The following is a 19624-nucleotide window of genomic DNA, read 5'->3' on the forward strand; positions in this document are numbered from 1 at the left end:
ATTCATTCTTCCAATTCTCTAGAATAATTGTATAATGCTGAACAGAAATTTTCGTTGAATCGTCCACGTAGAAAAAAGTTTTCCTAAAAAAAAATTACTAAACTTTTCGTTATAACGATTTTATCAGTTTTGAAAAACTCGACATTATTTTGTACTACCTATTATATTCAAATGAGATGTTTTTTTTTTCGAAATATATTTATCGTACAACACACGTGCACAACTTAAACAACAACTTAAGGTTTTAATAATGCACAAAGATTAATGTCGAAATAAAAATACTGCATAATAGTGTATCGGTTTTGGACATAATAGTAATATATTATTATGTGCTACGCAATACCTATGTGAAACGTACTGAAGTATTAATAAAGTTGTCATTTTTCTCGAATAACTAAAGTGATAGTTTAATGTTTATATTATTTCACATTGTTCAAAAGTTATTTCCTCATAAATTTATCATTGCATATTATAAAACGCTCATAAAATTCATTTGTGCAGGAGCAAAAGTTTTATGTATAACCATAAAAACACAAATTTCCTCCATTTGAAATATTATTTTTCAGTTTATCTAAAAAAGAGCACAACCGTTATATTTTTATTATATTCAAAGTACATTAATAAAATAAAAAGATACGTATATGTTTGTTGTGGATTCTATAGTAATTTTTATTCCAAGACAAAAGCCACTTTTAATGTAAAATAACACAGTCTTTGATACTTCATTATTATTAAGAAATGTATATTGCACGTTGTTCCGTTGCTAGAAAAATACACAAACCTCAACATTTTTTTTAAAAAAAGTCTAAAGGCCGGAATTATATTATTTTTATTTATTTTTTAAAACTATTCTATAATCGGAAATCTGTACAGGCATTGGTTTTTTTTTGATTTGTACATACGTTCGTTATTATATTATTTATGTGTCCTGCAGCCACGAAACATACAATATTATATATATATATATATATACCAGTGTAGCCGATTTTAATTAAATGTTTATGGCCTAAAAGGTCGTACAGACCAAAGGGACGTTTTAATTATGCCCATCCTTTTCACCTTTCCCGCTCTGTCCACAGCCATGAATATACGTACATATTGGTGAGTTTGTGTACACGTATATATGTATATTGTATATTTTATATATATATATATATATTATGCGACCCTTTTATCTCTTTGTCTATCATTTGATGTGTATTAAAATTGTGGCCCTGATCAATATATATACAGATAATAAGTGTGCTGTGCAGTCGTTAATATTATATTATTATGGTTTATGAACGATGAGAGCAAAGGGATTTATTTTAACCACGTTTGTTAAAACAGAGTGCTAACTACATAACGTGCCGCGAAAGGGGCGCAAAGGAAACCTCGATCGTTCCCGCGCCACCGCCATCGCCGTCCCGCGCCATTCCGTAACAGCAGCTTGTCAATATTGTTATTAATTTCCAGATTCCTAGTGCAGCAAACGGCTGATGCTACAATAAATTATGGTAGGTAATTCATAACGAGACGCGTTGTTGTCCGACGATTTTAGATGGTTTTCCATTAGCTCATTTGTTTATTTATTTTTCATACTTTGACACGCTCGGTTGGCTTAGCGATATCTCCCTCCCTCGACTCCGGAATTTCCTTAAACATCGTCATAATACTCGCCTAAACTAAGGCCGGTATCCCCAGGAGTATAAGTTCAGCGTTTAGCACAAACTTTCTTACGGAGATAACGGTGATGGTGGGTCTCATAAATTTAATATAAAATAGCCTTGGTAGTCATGCAAAGTAGTTAAGTTGTATATATACATATACAATATAGGTATTATTAATACACGGAAGCGTAAATGCGTTAAGTCAAAAAGGGTCATCACGACGGTTAAACATTTTTGGCAATGGAATAGTCATTTCCCCTATGGTAAAAGACTCAATTTATTTTGTTGTATAATGTATCAACATAATATTGATGGCCGGGTACATCTGGTTGATAATACACATTTTGGGTTTTAATTGTTCTAAAACTCGGTAAGTCTCATTTAATATTGGCCCAATTTAAAGTTTTGCAAGACGTTAAATACTTGTTTTCGTGTCGTACCATCAAAGACAACCGATTCGATTTAAGGGACGACAAAGTTTCTTATAACTGAAACTTTTACTTTAATTGAAAAACTACGGATGGGCGCTTATCCGTAATTGTTCGCTCAAAACTAATTCCCTTGATCCTATCATAGGGCTTACACGTGTATATAAGTCGTCTTTATAGTAATCCATCAATATTCATAAACTAAGTTGGCTGGAAAGCGGAGAACTAAACGGTTTTTTTGACCCTTCAATATTAGATAATGGTTATATCCCGTTATCAATATTTAATTTTATTCTACCATCTAGGAGTTCAATCAATGGAAACCTTTTGCTGATTCTATTTTTTTTTTCTGACAAAAAAGACTCGTCCTTATCAGACCCAAAATTTAAGATGTATTATTCAATTAGAGTATATATTAGTCTTTATAGATTATTGAATAGAGTTTATTATTTAATGGACTGCGATGAGTAATACATTATTTGTACGGATTAACAATTTTTGAGGATATTTAGATAATATATCTAATTAACATAACGCTAAATAAACGTCTGTATATTAATTTATAATTTATACTATATTTGTATATATTAAAAATACTGCAGATGTAATATCATTATCATAAGTGTGCACACATTATAAATTTAAATAATACGTTATGATTACGCCGTATACGGATACTTGTACATAGTTTTCACGTTTTATCGAGAATATTGAAGCCTTATATGGGTGGCATCCACACGTACTAACCGTAACAAAAAACATACAAACAGTTTCATTAAATTACCCGTCATACGACGTGATGTATATAATATATAGAAGTTTTTATACGTGCGGAGTAACGACGAAATAAAAACAAACGTAGAACGTCACCACCGTTGTTTTTATGTATTTTTAACGGTTCCGTGTATAACATAATATACCGTGGAACGTGGGAGGAAAGCTTCATCGAATTATATCGGAGGTTTGTATATAAAAAGCTATGTAGAAAAGAGGAAAATCCGTCTGAACCCAATTCGAAGGAGATCCGACTAAGCTTAATATTGTTTGTTCCATTGGCACACAACAGAGAGAGAGAGATAATACAATAATAACATGTATACCTCCACAATTTATATAAATTTATTTCTATAGAAGAGAGAGAGAGAGAGAGAGAGAGAGATGGAGGTATAGAGAGGGATAGGGAGATGGACAAAGCAGAGTGAGATTGAGCAGTACGTGGTAATAATGTGTAGTCGAACAACCCGGCTTAAAACCGGGAAACTCTTATGTTCTCCGAACCGTAATCGAGTCGCTGGACCTCCTGCAACATTTTAACCCCCTCGACGAGTTTATAATACATCAGTGCGTGCGTGCGTGCGTGTGTGTGTGCGTGTGTGTGTGTATTATACTCACTCAAGTGCTACGGTAGAATAGTATGTATATTCGTAGTCGTCATCGTCTCGCCGTTTTGCAAACGCGCTACAGTATAGGATATTATATATATAATAACAATCACCGCTGCTACTTAGAAATCGCCGACAATATTATATTATTATTATTATTATTATATGTGCGTAGGTTGTAGGTATTATAACACTCCAATGAAAATACGATCGCGGTCGAATAGGGGGTGTTGCGAACGTAGTTATAATGGTGGTACGAGCAGTGATGGTCGAAGGGGTAAGGGATGCACAGCGACCCCGTAAACAATCTGACGGGGGTTTAGTCTGTATTATACTATACTGCAACGGCGTGCAGAGTACGGCCCGCACCCATAGTATAAAGAGTATATTGCTATCTCAGTTAGAGTCCACTCTCCGCACGTATTTAAGCGAAAATCCAACGGAACGAGGAAATTCACGCGTGGTTTCCCTTTGCGGGACACTTTTCCCTGGTCATGAGAAGTGTTTGGCGAGTATTTCTGCGTATAGTCTGCGATGGTGACGCAGGTGCAGGGGGCGGTTGTAGTGGCGGCAGGACGGATGGGCTGTAACGAAAACCCGAAGTGGTTTTTTTTTCTATCTTCTTCTTACTTCGTTAATCTCTAGAAGGGCCATATAGACGACGCGCAGCCGCAGTTTACAATATAATGTATGTATAGTTTTCACGACCAGAAGTAATTTAAAAAACTCATTTACAAACGACGGGCTAACGGAAAATAGGTTTTTTTTCCAGCGGCATATTTTGCACGGTGAATTAAGCGACTTAATTTACTTTTTTTTTTTCGTGTTAGGAAATTTTTAATCACCACAATCAAATCTAATGGGAATTTCAACGTTTGGAAAAAAGCTATTTCGTTATGCGTGTAATACGTTTATACAAAATATTAAATATTCATAATCTCCGCGTGCATAATACTACCGAAATAATCTTTGAAAAATTACGTGTAAGCGGACGTCAACACTCTGACAGATTTATATGAAATAATATTAGATTATTATATGTTGTAATTCATAACGATTACTTCCGGACGAGGATACCCGATCTACGTTATAATAATTAATAACTCTATAATATATAACACCGATGTCCTAGATTAAACGTCACACCTCGCATGCATCGTTACGTCGTATTCTACGGTCAAAGGATAGAAAACGTACCTTAGATAATATAATAATTAAATTAGCTACCACGTGGGTTTCAATAACGATAAAATGTACGAGGAATAATTTTTATTCTTTTATTTATTGTGTCCCGTGGTATATATACCTAGTCCGTAGAATTCGAACTCATTTTTTACAAGATCGTTTTCTTATTACTAAACAAAATTTAGAGAAACAGTAAATCATAATGTTTATTAGACGAAAAAGTATCATCAATTATTTAATAGTTTTGAGATTATATGTCACGCAATCGTAGTATAAGAATCGTTAGGTATATTGTGTGGTATACGTATAATAATACGTGTGCGTGGTCCGTGAAATGTTTCTAGTATGCGCCTGTCGCTAACAAGATGATGTGTACAAATCAGCATACGTAGCTAAGGTGTATAATACATAATGTATTGATATAAGTATTATATTATGCATTATTCGAGTACATACTATTATACATAATTTATTTTTTAATGTTGAATATTTTTTTAGATTTCATACAATATGAAATAAAAAAAAACATCTTCATAATATTAGTATATTATAATATAATTTATGTCCAATAATTATTATAAAATATCATGTATATTGTATATAATATCATAATATATTATATAACCTTATATAGTAGAATTCAACATTATTCTGTTTTAAATATAATATTCCTAATGTAATTTAAATCATGTATTTATGCCGGGATTAATGTTTGAAAGGTGTTAATATTGTTTATAATTAAAAAAAAAATTAATCATATTTAAAAACATCCATAAAATATTATAATAGTTATCAATCATTTAATTTTAATAAACCTGATTATATTATGACTTTTGGATCAGTGTTACTTGAAATTAAGTAATTTTCGTGCAACTGGTCCCGCGGGAGAAGTTTATAATATTATAATATTTCCAACGAAGGCGTTAAATATCCATTATTAACATAGGAAACCGATTATTTAATCGGACGCGTGTATCGAACGACAACATCGACATGGTTTATTATGAATTATAATTATTATTATTAGCTATTTATTTTGATTATAATTGTTATTATTGTATAATAATATATTCATTTTGATTATTAATTCAAAGATTTAAAAAAAATCAATACTCATTATACGTTTAGTATATACATCAAATAATTGTATTATTATAAAATTAAAAGGCTCAATACGAGTATTATTGAATATTTTTTTTTCGTGCTTAGAAAGTTAGTTTTATCTAAAATGGTTTTCAAGAGAATTTAAAATATACACAAATGTTATACGTGAGTATAAAAGCGAGGAATGGCTTTTTTCCAATATGATATACGTATATGATAGATACAACAACGGTGTAGGTATACTTTAAAGGAAAACAACTATTTGTTGAAATTTATTTTACTGCGATCGTATTGACGTTTTGCCATAAAGTGTGACGGTTTGTAGAAACATATTTATACTAACAAAACCTTTCCGGTAAAAATGATGGATGTTCTGTGTTCATATTATATGGGATTCGCGAAATCGTTCCACTACACAACTAAACTATAGCTTTACTTGAGTACGTGAACCATTCCATGACGACATAGTTTATATGATTTTAGTCAAATGCAGCCAAAGTTGTTCCGTACTAGTTAATTTTTGGATATAATTACCTACTGACGGTCGTGTCAACTATATTTTTTATATAAATATATTTTCGAATATCCAGTGGCATGTGTCAAAAACAAATATATTTTTATACCTAATAGATCCAATCAAAACTTGATCGATCAAATAATAAATGTTAATTAATAATGAATTATTATTATCGACAAGTTTTTTTGTATATTTTCTATTGTATGTTCGATATTATGCTCATAATTTAACATTTTATTAGCAACAAAGATTTTTTTTTAACTCGAATGTTATACTACTTCATATAATAGGTCGCGGTTTCTTACAATTTTAAACAATATTATGCTTTTGAGTATTATAGAAGACACTTTAAATTGGCGTTATTCTGCACGCTGAAAATAAAACTACTTTATTAAGTTATAGTCAATCACTGAACCTATAAAATACCTAGTTTAGTAGTTGGTAAGTTATTGATCGAGATAAATTATAGATAATTTTTAACTTTTCAACTAGTTAGTGTACCAGCTCTGAGCTTTACGGTGGCACATTTGGCACATTTTTTTCGATGCTCGAAATAACTTCAGAAGTTACGTCACGTTTGGTAAATTGCATTTCGTGATGTTTAAAGACGATTTCCCTTCTTGAAATATCTGTAAAGATTTTTTTTTAACCTTATTGTGTACAGAAACATAATAACAATGGTATGACGCAATACAAAATAAATAATGTCTAACTTTGATATTCCATACTCTTTATACATAATAAAAACAAATATACTCGCGGAGCGTATCGTAATTTCTGTCTATGTAAACTTCTCACCATTAATGTTTTTCTATTCTATATTATAGAAGTATAAATAGTATAATATTATAATATTTGTTCGAAATTTACAAAAATAACACACATTTTTTTGTATTTCTTAATATTTTTTTTGGAAATCGTGTAATAGAGGCTAAAAAATATCACGTACAACACGTGTATAGTCGTATACGTGTATTATAAAATACATAATATATAATATACTTCTCAAATCGTTCAACTTTTTTGTTACCTATGATTGCTTGAAGTGCCTATTCCCCGGGAACGTATAATATAATATTGTATATGTTATATTATTATTTTATACACATCACAGCGACGGTGTAAATTGTTTTACAGAACAATACACTGTATTACAGCTTTGTCGGGAATTATGGTGACTGCTTAATATTATATTCAGGTTAATTAGTGAATATTCCGTAGAACAATGGTTGTTCGTCGTTTTTGTGCTGTGCGGTTCATAAATTTCCGTATATAGAAGCCATTGGTTTACAATGGTACAGACTGGGCTTTCACTCCCCTCCTGCCACACGTCCCCAACATTCAGCCGATCGTGGTCAATAGAGCCGCAGAAGTCTGTAATTAAAACCGATTACTTTTGCACGCATCCTCGTTCGAGGTTTTTCAGTATCGTCGACCGCGAACAAAAGTCTAAATTATACTCACACCGGGCTGCAGCAGTTGTGGTGATTATATTAACCGCGCGGAAAAATATCATTCTCACCCGTCGCCAAATCGTAAACGATTGAATAAGAAACTTTGTATGGCGGAGTAAAGTAATTCCGCGTTGTTTTAAAATTAAACTATGATTGAGCGGTGAATCGGGTTTTTAAACGAGTCAATTAAACTTGGAACGAAACGAATCAGCGCGGTAGATATAGAAAAATTATTTTAGTTCTCGGGTTGCTACGTCTGATTCGACAGGGTCTACGAGTGCACAAGCCTTGTAATGGTTTCACTACAGCAACAACTGTTACAAACCGATTTTGTTTTGCAAAAACATGATGTTTAGAACGTGGCATGACCATTCAAAATGAGACTTGGGAACACATCATCTTTTTTTTTTTAACATAATAATTAATGTATGATACATCCATATATATGATATATCCTACCATATAGATTTCTTAAGAACAGACGATTATCATAATATACAGTTGGTCGATAAAGATTACTGTACCTGTGCTCTCTTGTAATATTTGTTATTGTTAATTATTATAGTATGACCACTGTATATACTGTCAACAAATTTCAGCGACCGTAATAATATGAGTAAAACTATAATAATATGTACACAATTAATAGTAAAAAAAAAAAAAAAATGGTTGAATAACTTAAAATCTATCCAATATTAAAACCAAAATATTAATATTAATTATTGAATATAGCTGGTAAAATCGATGTAGTAGATAAAATAGTTTTGTTTTAATTTTTGATTATTGCTATTGCTTACTAATTTTTCTTACTCGGGAGTGCATACATGTTATAAATAATAGTTATTATCATCATCATAATCATATTGTAAAACTACACGTACTTAATAATATCGGACTGCGTATTATATAATTAGACATCATGCACATACTCACGTTCACATTACTATCAATTGTGATGTAATGCAAGCGCGTCCCGCTGTTTAGAATTTAAACGCCGGCACAAACAATCCGAATGGTTTAAATCGCAGTGAGCTATGTACTCATCGTTGCGCGGAACCCGGAAATATTACGAGTAACGGTGCGACGCCGTTTTCTGTGGCGATATAGTGAATTTAATCCTATTTAATAATAATTTACCGGGATGATCCATTATAATATTATATTATTATTATTGTTATTATCATAGCAGAATACATACACACGCATATACTTTATTAGAATATACATCCTCAGAGTGCTTTGTTATTGTGTGTGGGCATGCGCGTACAAAGGATTATGTATTATTATAAATATAATATATGTGTCATATTCAGAACAACGAGACAGACAGGCGCGCGCACGCAAAATGTAATTACAGTTCGTCAATTCAACAAAGTACGCAGTTTATTCCCCAATGCGAGCTTTAGTGTGGCTGTTGAACACGAACGAAGTGTACACACACACACACACACACACACACACACACACACACACACACACACACACACAAATAAATGTCATTCCTCAGACAAAAATATAATACCCAATACTGGCTTATTATTAAGAACCGAATCAGAAAACTAAATCGCGCGCTAGTAAACACTGAGTTGATTATTGCTATTGCTGTGTGACGTGATTAGTGTAGCTAAGACATTTCTGATTTAATAATAATGAAGAAAAAAAACGTCGCCCGGTAATTTATTGTTACTGATAAAAGTATAATTAAAAAGACTCAAAATTGTATATCCTAATCGACAGTAATTTGATCAAACGAGATATTATACGCGACCTAATCGATTTAAAATTAAATTAATGATGCGCACTCGTCATCGTATATCGTGAGCTCAGATTCAATTGCCGCTATCTCAAAATATTAAATTATTCAGGGGAGCAACTACAAACTGTAATATATTCTTTCGTCAACCATAAAAATTAACAAAATTGTTCTTACGTTACGTCCTGAAATTTGTTTTTATTTATATTCTAAGCAAAACTTATAACGTATAAAATAAAACGATAATGTCAAAATTGTTGGGTTAATATATTTTTTAACTTTTTGTTTTTTGAATTAAATTTTAGTTTCCCAGGAAGCAATAGGTAGGTCATACAAAAGCTGATATGTCACGAGTCACGATGTTAATAACAAATTAATAAGATGGTATAATTTAGGTTCATAGAATTAAAAACAAAATGTTTGTAATCTGAGATGATTTAGAATCTTTTGTTCTCGATACTTCTTTGAATAATTCGTTTAATTGGTTTTCTGTGAGCTTGAATAAATAAATTGTTTGTTAAATATATATTTATAAAAATTGTATTTATAATAAAATCGATTTAGAATATTTTAGTTTTGAGCCCATGATAAAATTTACCATTGTAAATACCTGCAATCATTATTTTAATATCTGTTTATATTAAAATTATTAAATATGTAATATTATATGGCTGTTTACCTTTATAGTTAATAGTATTAATTTATTGATTTTGAATTAATTTGATTTTTTTTATTAATTTAAATGATATAATAAGTATTTCAAAAAATTGAGAAACTTAATTTAGACATTTAGTTAAGCAAATTGAAAAGCGATATTAAATAATATTTGATTTTCCAATAAGAGTTAGTCCAAATTATTACAACTATTTTTAAATAGAAGCTGATATTCATATTATTATATTTTATTATAATATTGGGTTATAAACATTTTTAATTTAACCAAAGTCTCATTTGAATTATATCGCCGTGCAGTTCAAAAACTAAATGAAAAGTACATAATGATAATAGTAATAATCGAAATATTTTTAAATTACTGGGAAGCATTCTTAAAGTGTATGGAGCGTTAATTAATATACTCAAAAAATCCTCTGTATTCTATTAATGTCGAAGCAGTATTTTCGTATCAGTAATTTTAGTTGTAAGTGTGTGTTCATAAGAATTTCGCCAAAATACCAATAAACAAAAAGATTCTTGGGGATTTGTTTCAAATACCATAACTATATACTGAGTCAGTAGAAATAACAATGTTTTATTTTTTTATCTTTATGGCGTACAAAACTACGATCCCTCAAAAATAATAATAATAATATAATCTTACAGAGTAATGGAAAAATAATGTAAACCTTTCCTTGCCAATCAGTTATTATCGCTGTTTATTTTTTCCCCCTTGAGAACACAACTTCTACGTTTTTATAATATTACCTGTACTTGTATTTAGCAAGAGTACTGCATCGTTTTCCCGTAATGGAATTGGCGGCGACTAATAAAAAAGGTACTTCGTGGTTTACATGCGTCCCCGGGGACCAAAAATAATTCACAGACCACATCATCTACGCATTAACCGTCTCGCTGACGTAAAAAAAAAAAAAAATACCAAGAGACGTATTACGGTAATATATAACTTTTTTCCTTAATGAAAACAAATATTATTCTCGTGGCACGCGTGAGGATCGTTATACGTTTAAGGTTTTGCAATGACCATTAAATTAAGTTCAAAGAATGTTGGTTATACGCGTTTAGGTCCGTTGCACAACATTTCGTCCGAAAACTTTTATCCAAAACTCTTTGGGTCCTAATTTAAGTAAAATTTACATTGTGGCTACAGTTAATGGCGATGTCTAATTTATGATGTCTAGGCAACTTTCATCCAACGTATAACGTATGACTGAAAAATATTCTGCGTGGAATTAATGTAAGACCATTAAATTAAATTAATGTAATTTTTAAGGTAAGACCGATAAGTATGTTGGTATTAATAATATTAATTCCCAAAATGTAAACAATACCTACAATATTATACAAAACACGTTTCTAACTTTAATAAACGCTTATATTATATTATAATGATATGTTTTTATGTATACTTAATATATTATTCCTAGTAGCAGGTGTGTGGTTATCTTATTGTACTATTTGTCTGGCAATTCAAAATATACAATAATAAAAATTATAAATATAATATTGTATAGCCTGTAGGTTCACGGGAATTCAGTTTCAAGAATTGTGATCAATCTATATGTTTGAAAAAATAAATTCTATGGAAATTTTAATTGAAGTTATGTTCATAATAGGTTTTTTGTATACATTTTTTTGGTTTTGTCAATCCTCATAATTGTTTCTAAAAATACAAAAAAATCAAAAACTATAAAAGTCATTATTTTCAATTTCCAATATCATGACTTGTTGAGCTATTTTTATCTCCAAAAATGCAATTGTGAAACCAATAGCACAGTTACGCATTATACTATTTTCGTTATATTTAGTATTAAAAAAAAAAAAAAAAAAAAAAAACTTGTTTTGATTAAAATATATTATAATTAAGGTCCAAATAACTTAATGTTTTTTTAAACTGTATTTAATTTTTAATTGTAATTTGTACATGAAGTTACAATTAATATAAAATTAAAATGTGTTGACAAATTTTCTCATTTACCGAATTTAATTAATCTGGTATGGTGATAATAAATTATTAGATTTGAACTGATAATTTAACATAAGAGGATTTTAAAATATTTTAACCCAAATTAATTTGCTTATCTTCATTAAATGTAATTATTTAATCAGGTACATAATTTTTTTATGAAACTAAGACTAAAATATTTACTCGGTCTTGACAACGTCTTTATTGAATAATAGATTCGCGTTCGAATAAGAATAACAGTGATACAGTGTATTTAGTTTTATGTAAGAAACAAAAATTATGATATTATGTAGGTGTGGTGTATATGTATTATATGGTATACACATTTTTTATTTTACACTCCTTCATATTAGACTTATAATACTTTACGTAATATTAAAAAGTCGATGTAGGTATATCATTAGATATTTAGGTAATATAATATCATCTTTTTACTCATCTAGACGATTAAACTCTTCCATTCATAGATTCTTTGTGAACGTAGCATTGATTTAATATGGACATTAATTAATTTTTAACCATTTTTTTTAACTTCCTCATTTTATGTAATTATAAATAAGTTTAAAAATTAATTAAAAGCTGAAATTTAACTCGGATAAAAATATATATGTACATGTGTGGGTGATTATCTAGAAAATGAAATGAAAAAAAAAATGTACATTTTGGACAAATAATAATACGTGGAAAACTGCCGCGTGTGTCAAAACCAAAAAAAAAAAAAACAATAAAAATTACATTCGGCGTGGGACAATTGTTTCAGTTGACAAAATAAAAATAATAATAATATATTCTGTTATTTACAATAATTGAAAAGTTAAATAAAAATTGCTTATTCGTATAGTGTATAATATAATAATAATAGGTATAATATGTACATGGTTTTAGTATCAAACACAATGTGGTACTTACATTTTGGGTTATGCCTGCACTGACGCGACTGACGTCAACCCAAATATTCTGTTTCGTTGCTCTCTGTATTATACTCTTATTGTAGTTTTAATATCTAAAACATAAAGATAAGAAATCAGTTGATTTCACTGCGAATTGTTATAATAACATTATCATACACGTTGATGCAATATTCACAATATTAAATAAATATAAATATTATAATATTCTGTGCAATATTGTTATATTATTAACAAGAACACTATTATATTAAATCATTTAGTCGTTTTTGGTTGATCGATCTTAGTAATTGTACAACTATTTTCAGTAAAATCACTGAAACACAAACATCTTACAGAATCTAACCTTGTAATAACTATTTCGTATTATGCCCAAAATGTCATATTATAATATAATATTATCTGTCATACAATTATATTGTATAAAACTTCATACCTATCGATGATTAATATTGTCTGTACACGAATCGACGGTAATTATCTGTGTGATGTCTCTTAACAATAACAATAATATTTTGCACGTATGCTATTATTTTTAACGGTAAAATTTTTAAAATTCACAGACTAACGATTCGAATTTTTCAAAATTACTTTACTGCAAATTGTAGCAGACGTTTCGCGATGATTATTACCGACGTTGGTCCGTACAATAATATGACGTCGCAAAATAATGCAGGTGTAATATACGCCGCTTGTACGAGAGATTTCCCCAGGGCGTTTATCTAAGCTTCGTATAAAGGTAACCGCGTATAATGCATGGAAAATAGCTTAATTTCACTATATAGAAGGTGATACTTTTAAGTGTATTCTCTCATTATTTCGTAAAGTTTTAAAACACTATATATTATGTTATTATTTTTCATAAATTTTATCTCATCGTGAAGCAATAATATTGTTGAATACTAATTATATTTTTTTCTAACGTTATCATTATTATTTTTTAAAGTTTTATCGCTATATTTTTAATAACAAAATTAAAAACATTTTTCAGATCACACTCCGGAGCATAGTGTTTTTTTTTTGGAGTATTTCGATACATACAAATTGAACTTCAAACGAGCAGCGGGTAGTTAATTATATGTAAGTATTGTAAGTAGTCGAGTACCAATTTAAAGTTTTTATTAGCGGAGTAGTAGACAAACATTTTGCGGGTTACCTTTGTGCCACTCGACTTCATTCGTTGAAACTTTCTATTCTCATAACTAATTAACCGTTAACTATACAAATTTAAAAAAATATAATTTTATTTTCAAACATGTCGTTTTGCAGTAAAATTAAATAATGTAGGTGTAATACATGGTAAGGATCAAATAAAGTTAATGTTTTTCGAAATAACGAGTGTAGACAATAAAATGGATCACCTTGTACATAGTATATAATATATACACCCGTCCGTGTAAACGCCCCGTACACTTAATAATAATATAACGTTTACGTGTCAAAACCAATGCCCCCGCGGCCATCGCGTGCGAGCATTAAATGATACTTGGCGTTGTCGTTTTCGAAAAGCATTTCGAATATTATGTAGCTATGTATATACGCGAAAGTTCGGTCGCGTACGCGTGTATAATATATATATATAATCCACATCGAGCAGTAAACGTCACGAGCGAAGAGCTGCGTCGGGAAATATTACATAGTAAGTATAATATACCTATTGGCTATTACCATTATTATAACAGTCATTATGACTTCATTAATTTTTTATTTTGATCAAAACCGTTAAGATATTATCTTTTTTATGGGACCCTGCACACAATTCGACATATTATACTTTTTACCCGATTGCCGTATACTGTTTCGTTTCGAGTAGTGTCTCTGTGGCGAAAACCCCACTGACTACAATAATCTCGTTTTTCGTTTCCTTTATTACTTTATTGTTGTTGTTGTTGTTGTCGATTTATTTTCTAATTACGTTCGACAGAATCCGTGATGTGTTTCCAGGGAATACGTCATTCGTTAAATTAAATAACGGGAGCAACGAAACACGGGGAAAAATAGAGAATAACATACAAGTCCGTTGAAAGGTAAATCGGATGGGATCAATGCGATGACTTCACTAAACGGGTTGACGTTTCGACCCAGTGGCTAAGACTCTGCCTCTGGCCGACACTATACGTACCTATTGTACACACGCACGTCGAAATGAATAAATCCTCGTGTCACAACGCGAATCAACCGCAATGCTGATGTATGGCATTATTGCTTTATACACACACACACACACCACCGTGTACATTGATCGTTGTTACATCGTATTATTCTTTCGACGGACGACGGCCGACGCTGTTTACGTATGTTGTTGCTGTCGCCCTCGCCGTATATCGAGTTACGTTACACAGACGAGATGATAATAATAATAATAATAATAATAATAATAATAATAGACACCAATATTATTAGTCGTTATATACTATCGTCGCAGTAACAGCGGTGTTGTGTACAGAGTGTCGTCAACGGGAGTCACGTGTCCCGAGATTAAAACGTCCACGACGAAAAGCGAGCGACGGCGCTCGAGTTTCTGGTTCAACGGTTTTCGCGGCACCGATACGCACGTCTCGAACGAGTACCCACACGCTCGCTTGACAAAAACATGTACACGCGTTTCGATTTGTCGTATTTTACTCGCATGAAACGCAGGCCCCGTCTGCACCAGAGAGAATTAATAAGCACGCGCACTCACACACAACCCCCCCCCCCCCACCCCCTCGCACAGAAGAAAACGGTTGATTCGAATGAAGGGACTGGTGATGTGTTGCTATAATATTATAATGCATACATTTACCGTCGTACTGCAGAGCGCAAAATGTTTTGTTTTAACGATTTATATTATTCTACGATTTACTCGATATTTTATCGCACTGGTTGAAGGTACGGAAAAAATTCAATTTATTAAAAAAGGTTCTTTTGCGGGAAGTTTACGGACGTAATAGGAAAATCTCACGATAAAACCAATAATTTACTTCTAAATTTAAAACATACCGCGTTCTCAAAGACCGAGCTATTCTCAGCTAATGCTGACTTATTTTAATTTTTTTTTTCAAGAAACCACATTCTTATAAAAATAAAGTTCCCAATTTTTCGACAAAAAGGAACAATATAATATTTTTCAATATTATACACGAATATACACTGCCGTAGTATTCATAGGTTGGGATGGGTTGGTTTTCCCGGTTCACTATCCCGTCTGCCAACATTATTTTTAGTTTATCCATACCTATACGTCCTTTTGATCATAAAACATCTCTAAATAACTCCTTTTTCTCTAAAAAAAACAAAACCCTATAATATGAACTAAAATATCGCCTGTCTAGTAAAAAAAAAAATACTATACTTAATGAATAATATGGTTTGCACTTTATTCTCTTTATTCTTTATTCTTAGACATAACGCATAAAAGGAGTTTAATATTATTTTTGTTTGTTCGAAATAACAATAAATAAGCTCACTCTGAAAGCGAATGAAGGTTGAAATGTATATAGTTATATATATTATATAATTTATATGTTTTATAATATGTATTAATGTTAAAAGAAGTTTTCCGAAATTTACGGTACGTTGACTATGATAGAACTTGAGCAGAAATGGCTAGGTGGGTGCTGTAGACACTGCGGTAAGATGTTCGAGACAAATAATATAATATAATATATATATTATATGCGCAAAACTGCAAAAGTGTCAACCAAGTTCTCACACTCGCGTATAAATCGGTATATTAGCATGCGCGTGAAACCATACGCATACGTGGCGCATAAAGTATGTAATATTATAGCTGCTTATGGCGTGACGAGCGATTTAACGGCCGGTGGCGGGGTGAACATGATACGTTACCCATTGCGATAATAACTAATTTAACATTACAATATCCATTATCCACCTTGATTAATACCTATCTACCTAAATAATATACTGTCGGATCGCATTATATAACATAACGTTGTTTGTCGAAGAAGACATCTTACACGGACGGTATTATAATTCACGTGGGTATATGGTTATAATTTATAATCATTAGATATTATAATATTATAGTATAATATATTATATAACACACTATACTTATATGACGTTATAGATTGACTTTCTGGTCGTGACTACGAATATCGTCCTTAGGTTTAATTTCGAATAATTATCGATTATTGGACGCGCATATGATATTAGCGGCCCAGTGTACGCATAATATATGTGTGTACGCGCATCAATCAATCATCGGATTTATGGCGCGGGGCTCTCCGACCGGAATGACAACTTTCGGGGACTTCCGGTTGTGTGAGTGTGCACGCCTGCCGAAACTGTACATAATTAATACGTGGGCATTATACTACGGTGTGTTCCGCGGGTGCTGTAATAAGTTCAGGTGGTTTTCCGTTACAGCGTACGGTGTGTATAGCGTTGTATTATAATGCATGTCGTTCACGGGTACAGCTAATCACGGAAATAAGCCAACGTATACGGTGTATGTGTGTGTGTAGTGCTGCGAGCGACGGGTGAAAAAATTACTCCGTCGTGGTAGTTTGCTGTGGCCAGTGACGGAAGATATTTTAATTTATTATAATATATTCGTGTACATTCGACAGAAATCACAAACGGCGGTATAGGTTTGAATCACAGATCATAATAATATTATGTTGAGCTAGTTTCTATATTATATTAGATTATTTATGGAGATTGGTGAGATATCGTAGGTACACGATCGGTGTCCCCCGTTAAAATACTGTAGTACCATAAGGTGTCCTCGAAATTTTTTTAGCTGCAGTACTGTAACGAACGCATCGACTTTGTTGTATACTTAACACGTTTCTTTAATGATAGTTTTGTTTAACGGATCCTATCGATATTATTAATTATTATTTTTCATTCCTAAAAGTATTTAACGCTGTAAATTAGCGCGTTTTTGGAAAAAACTGTATATAATTCACAGAGTATGCATTAATAAATTGGCGAAATTGTCAGACATCAATTTCAAACGGGTTCTTAAAATACAATATTTATATGCAAGACTTGCTTTAAATGACAAATTTAATGATATAATATAATATTGTATAACATTTATTTTTTTCGACAACAAGGAGGAAACGCATGACTGGTAAAATTAAAATTTTTTTTAGTAAATTCCAAATCCTAATACACTCATATAATATATTCCATACCATATCTATCGATATTCGAACGGTTTCCGGATTGTTTGAATGCATACATTCGAATTAGTATTCCTACCGGGGTTTTTACTATTAATTTAACTATTATTGTAATACAATTACTCTTTCACGAGTACAGAATGTATAATGTGAAATAAATATTTGACAAAGTTCGGTAGTGTCACGTTTACGAATATTTTTTTTTTTTAACATATTTTTATAGAATATAAAACTGTTATCAATTATTATATTAATTTCCATGGACAAATTATATAATTAAATATTAAATTTGGTTCTTCACATGCATAATTTGGATGCAATTGATATCGTTGTTACGGCCTTACGGGCTCATGGATTCATATAAACAATATTATACTAACACGAGTAGAATAACAACGCATGGTTATCATCAAAATCATATGTTTTCGTAACATAATAACCGAAAACCGACATCGCGATTAATTATACATCAAAAATACAGTATAATAAACATAATATTATATGACGGACTTTATTAAAAGTTGTCTATTGAAATAAAAATAGTAATTGGCTTCGTAAGGTCGGGGCAACCTATCCGGTGTATCAATACCAAATGAAGTATCTCTCATATTACGAATTGTGATCTAGCTACCGTATTAAAAAAAAAAAAATAACGTTCACCTACTAAAACATCAAGGGCGTTGGCCAGATTGTAGGACCTCTAGTCTAAAAAAGGGGAACGGAACATTCCACGTATCAGCATATTATTCGGATGTACTATAGCTGACGAGTTACGTTTCTCTACTATTGTATTACACTATGTTGTATTATATTATTGAAATTTGTACTAATATATTATTTACTTTATTTTTTAAATTTAACTGTGAAAATTGTCTTGAATTAATTAACTACACTATCCGAAACAACGTCATATGTTAAGAATTTCCTAATTGAGCAGAACGTAATATTATAATATGGTAATTTCTTTGTCACAATTTTAAACTAAAACGTTCACAAGTGTAACTACAGTAGGTACATATATTTATATTTCCATATACATTCAAAAAGTCTGATTTGACATCCTGCAAAAAAAGTCATTAAATTATATGGTTTACATACTTAGAATTTATTATAATTTTATTTCTTCTTTTTTGTAAACGATATTATATTGCATTATTGTATTTATGGCGTATATGCGATGAATTAATTTCAGTGGTCTTTGGTCTTCACTGTTGTAGTGGTATGAGTTTTCTTCTTATATTAAGTTTTTGGGGGTTTAAGATTCTCTTGTTAAAGCATAAGGGTGGGAATACATAGCAACTTGCGCCAAGTTGATGACATTTATTAAAGAAAATTAATATATTTTATTAATAAAAGCTCGTTGCTCGGAACGCAATTCGCCCGTATCTCATTCAAAAGCTAACATGAAAAACGCCGATTTCAATAGAGGCAAATAAATGAGTTTAAATCTAATATTTGTATAAGC

General features: G+C 31.1%; 1 protein-coding gene across 1 annotated transcript in view; it reads right to left on the reverse strand.

Annotated features, from left to right (window-relative positions):
- LOC132919840 (uncharacterized) overlaps positions 1–19624 on the reverse strand; it is a 249795-nt gene that overhangs the window by 161773 nt on the left and 68398 nt on the right. The window contains exon 3 of the mRNA XM_060981725.1: positions 13023–13116. The gene's annotated coding sequence lies outside the window, so the exon portion shown is untranslated. The remainder of the gene's footprint in view (positions 1–13022; positions 13117–19624) is intronic.

Source organism: Rhopalosiphum padi, chromosome 2 (assembly GCF_020882245.1).
Source record: "Rhopalosiphum padi isolate XX-2018 chromosome 2, ASM2088224v1, whole genome shotgun sequence".
In the NCBI taxonomy this organism is placed as follows: Eukaryota; Metazoa; Arthropoda; class Insecta; order Hemiptera; family Aphididae; genus Rhopalosiphum; species Rhopalosiphum padi.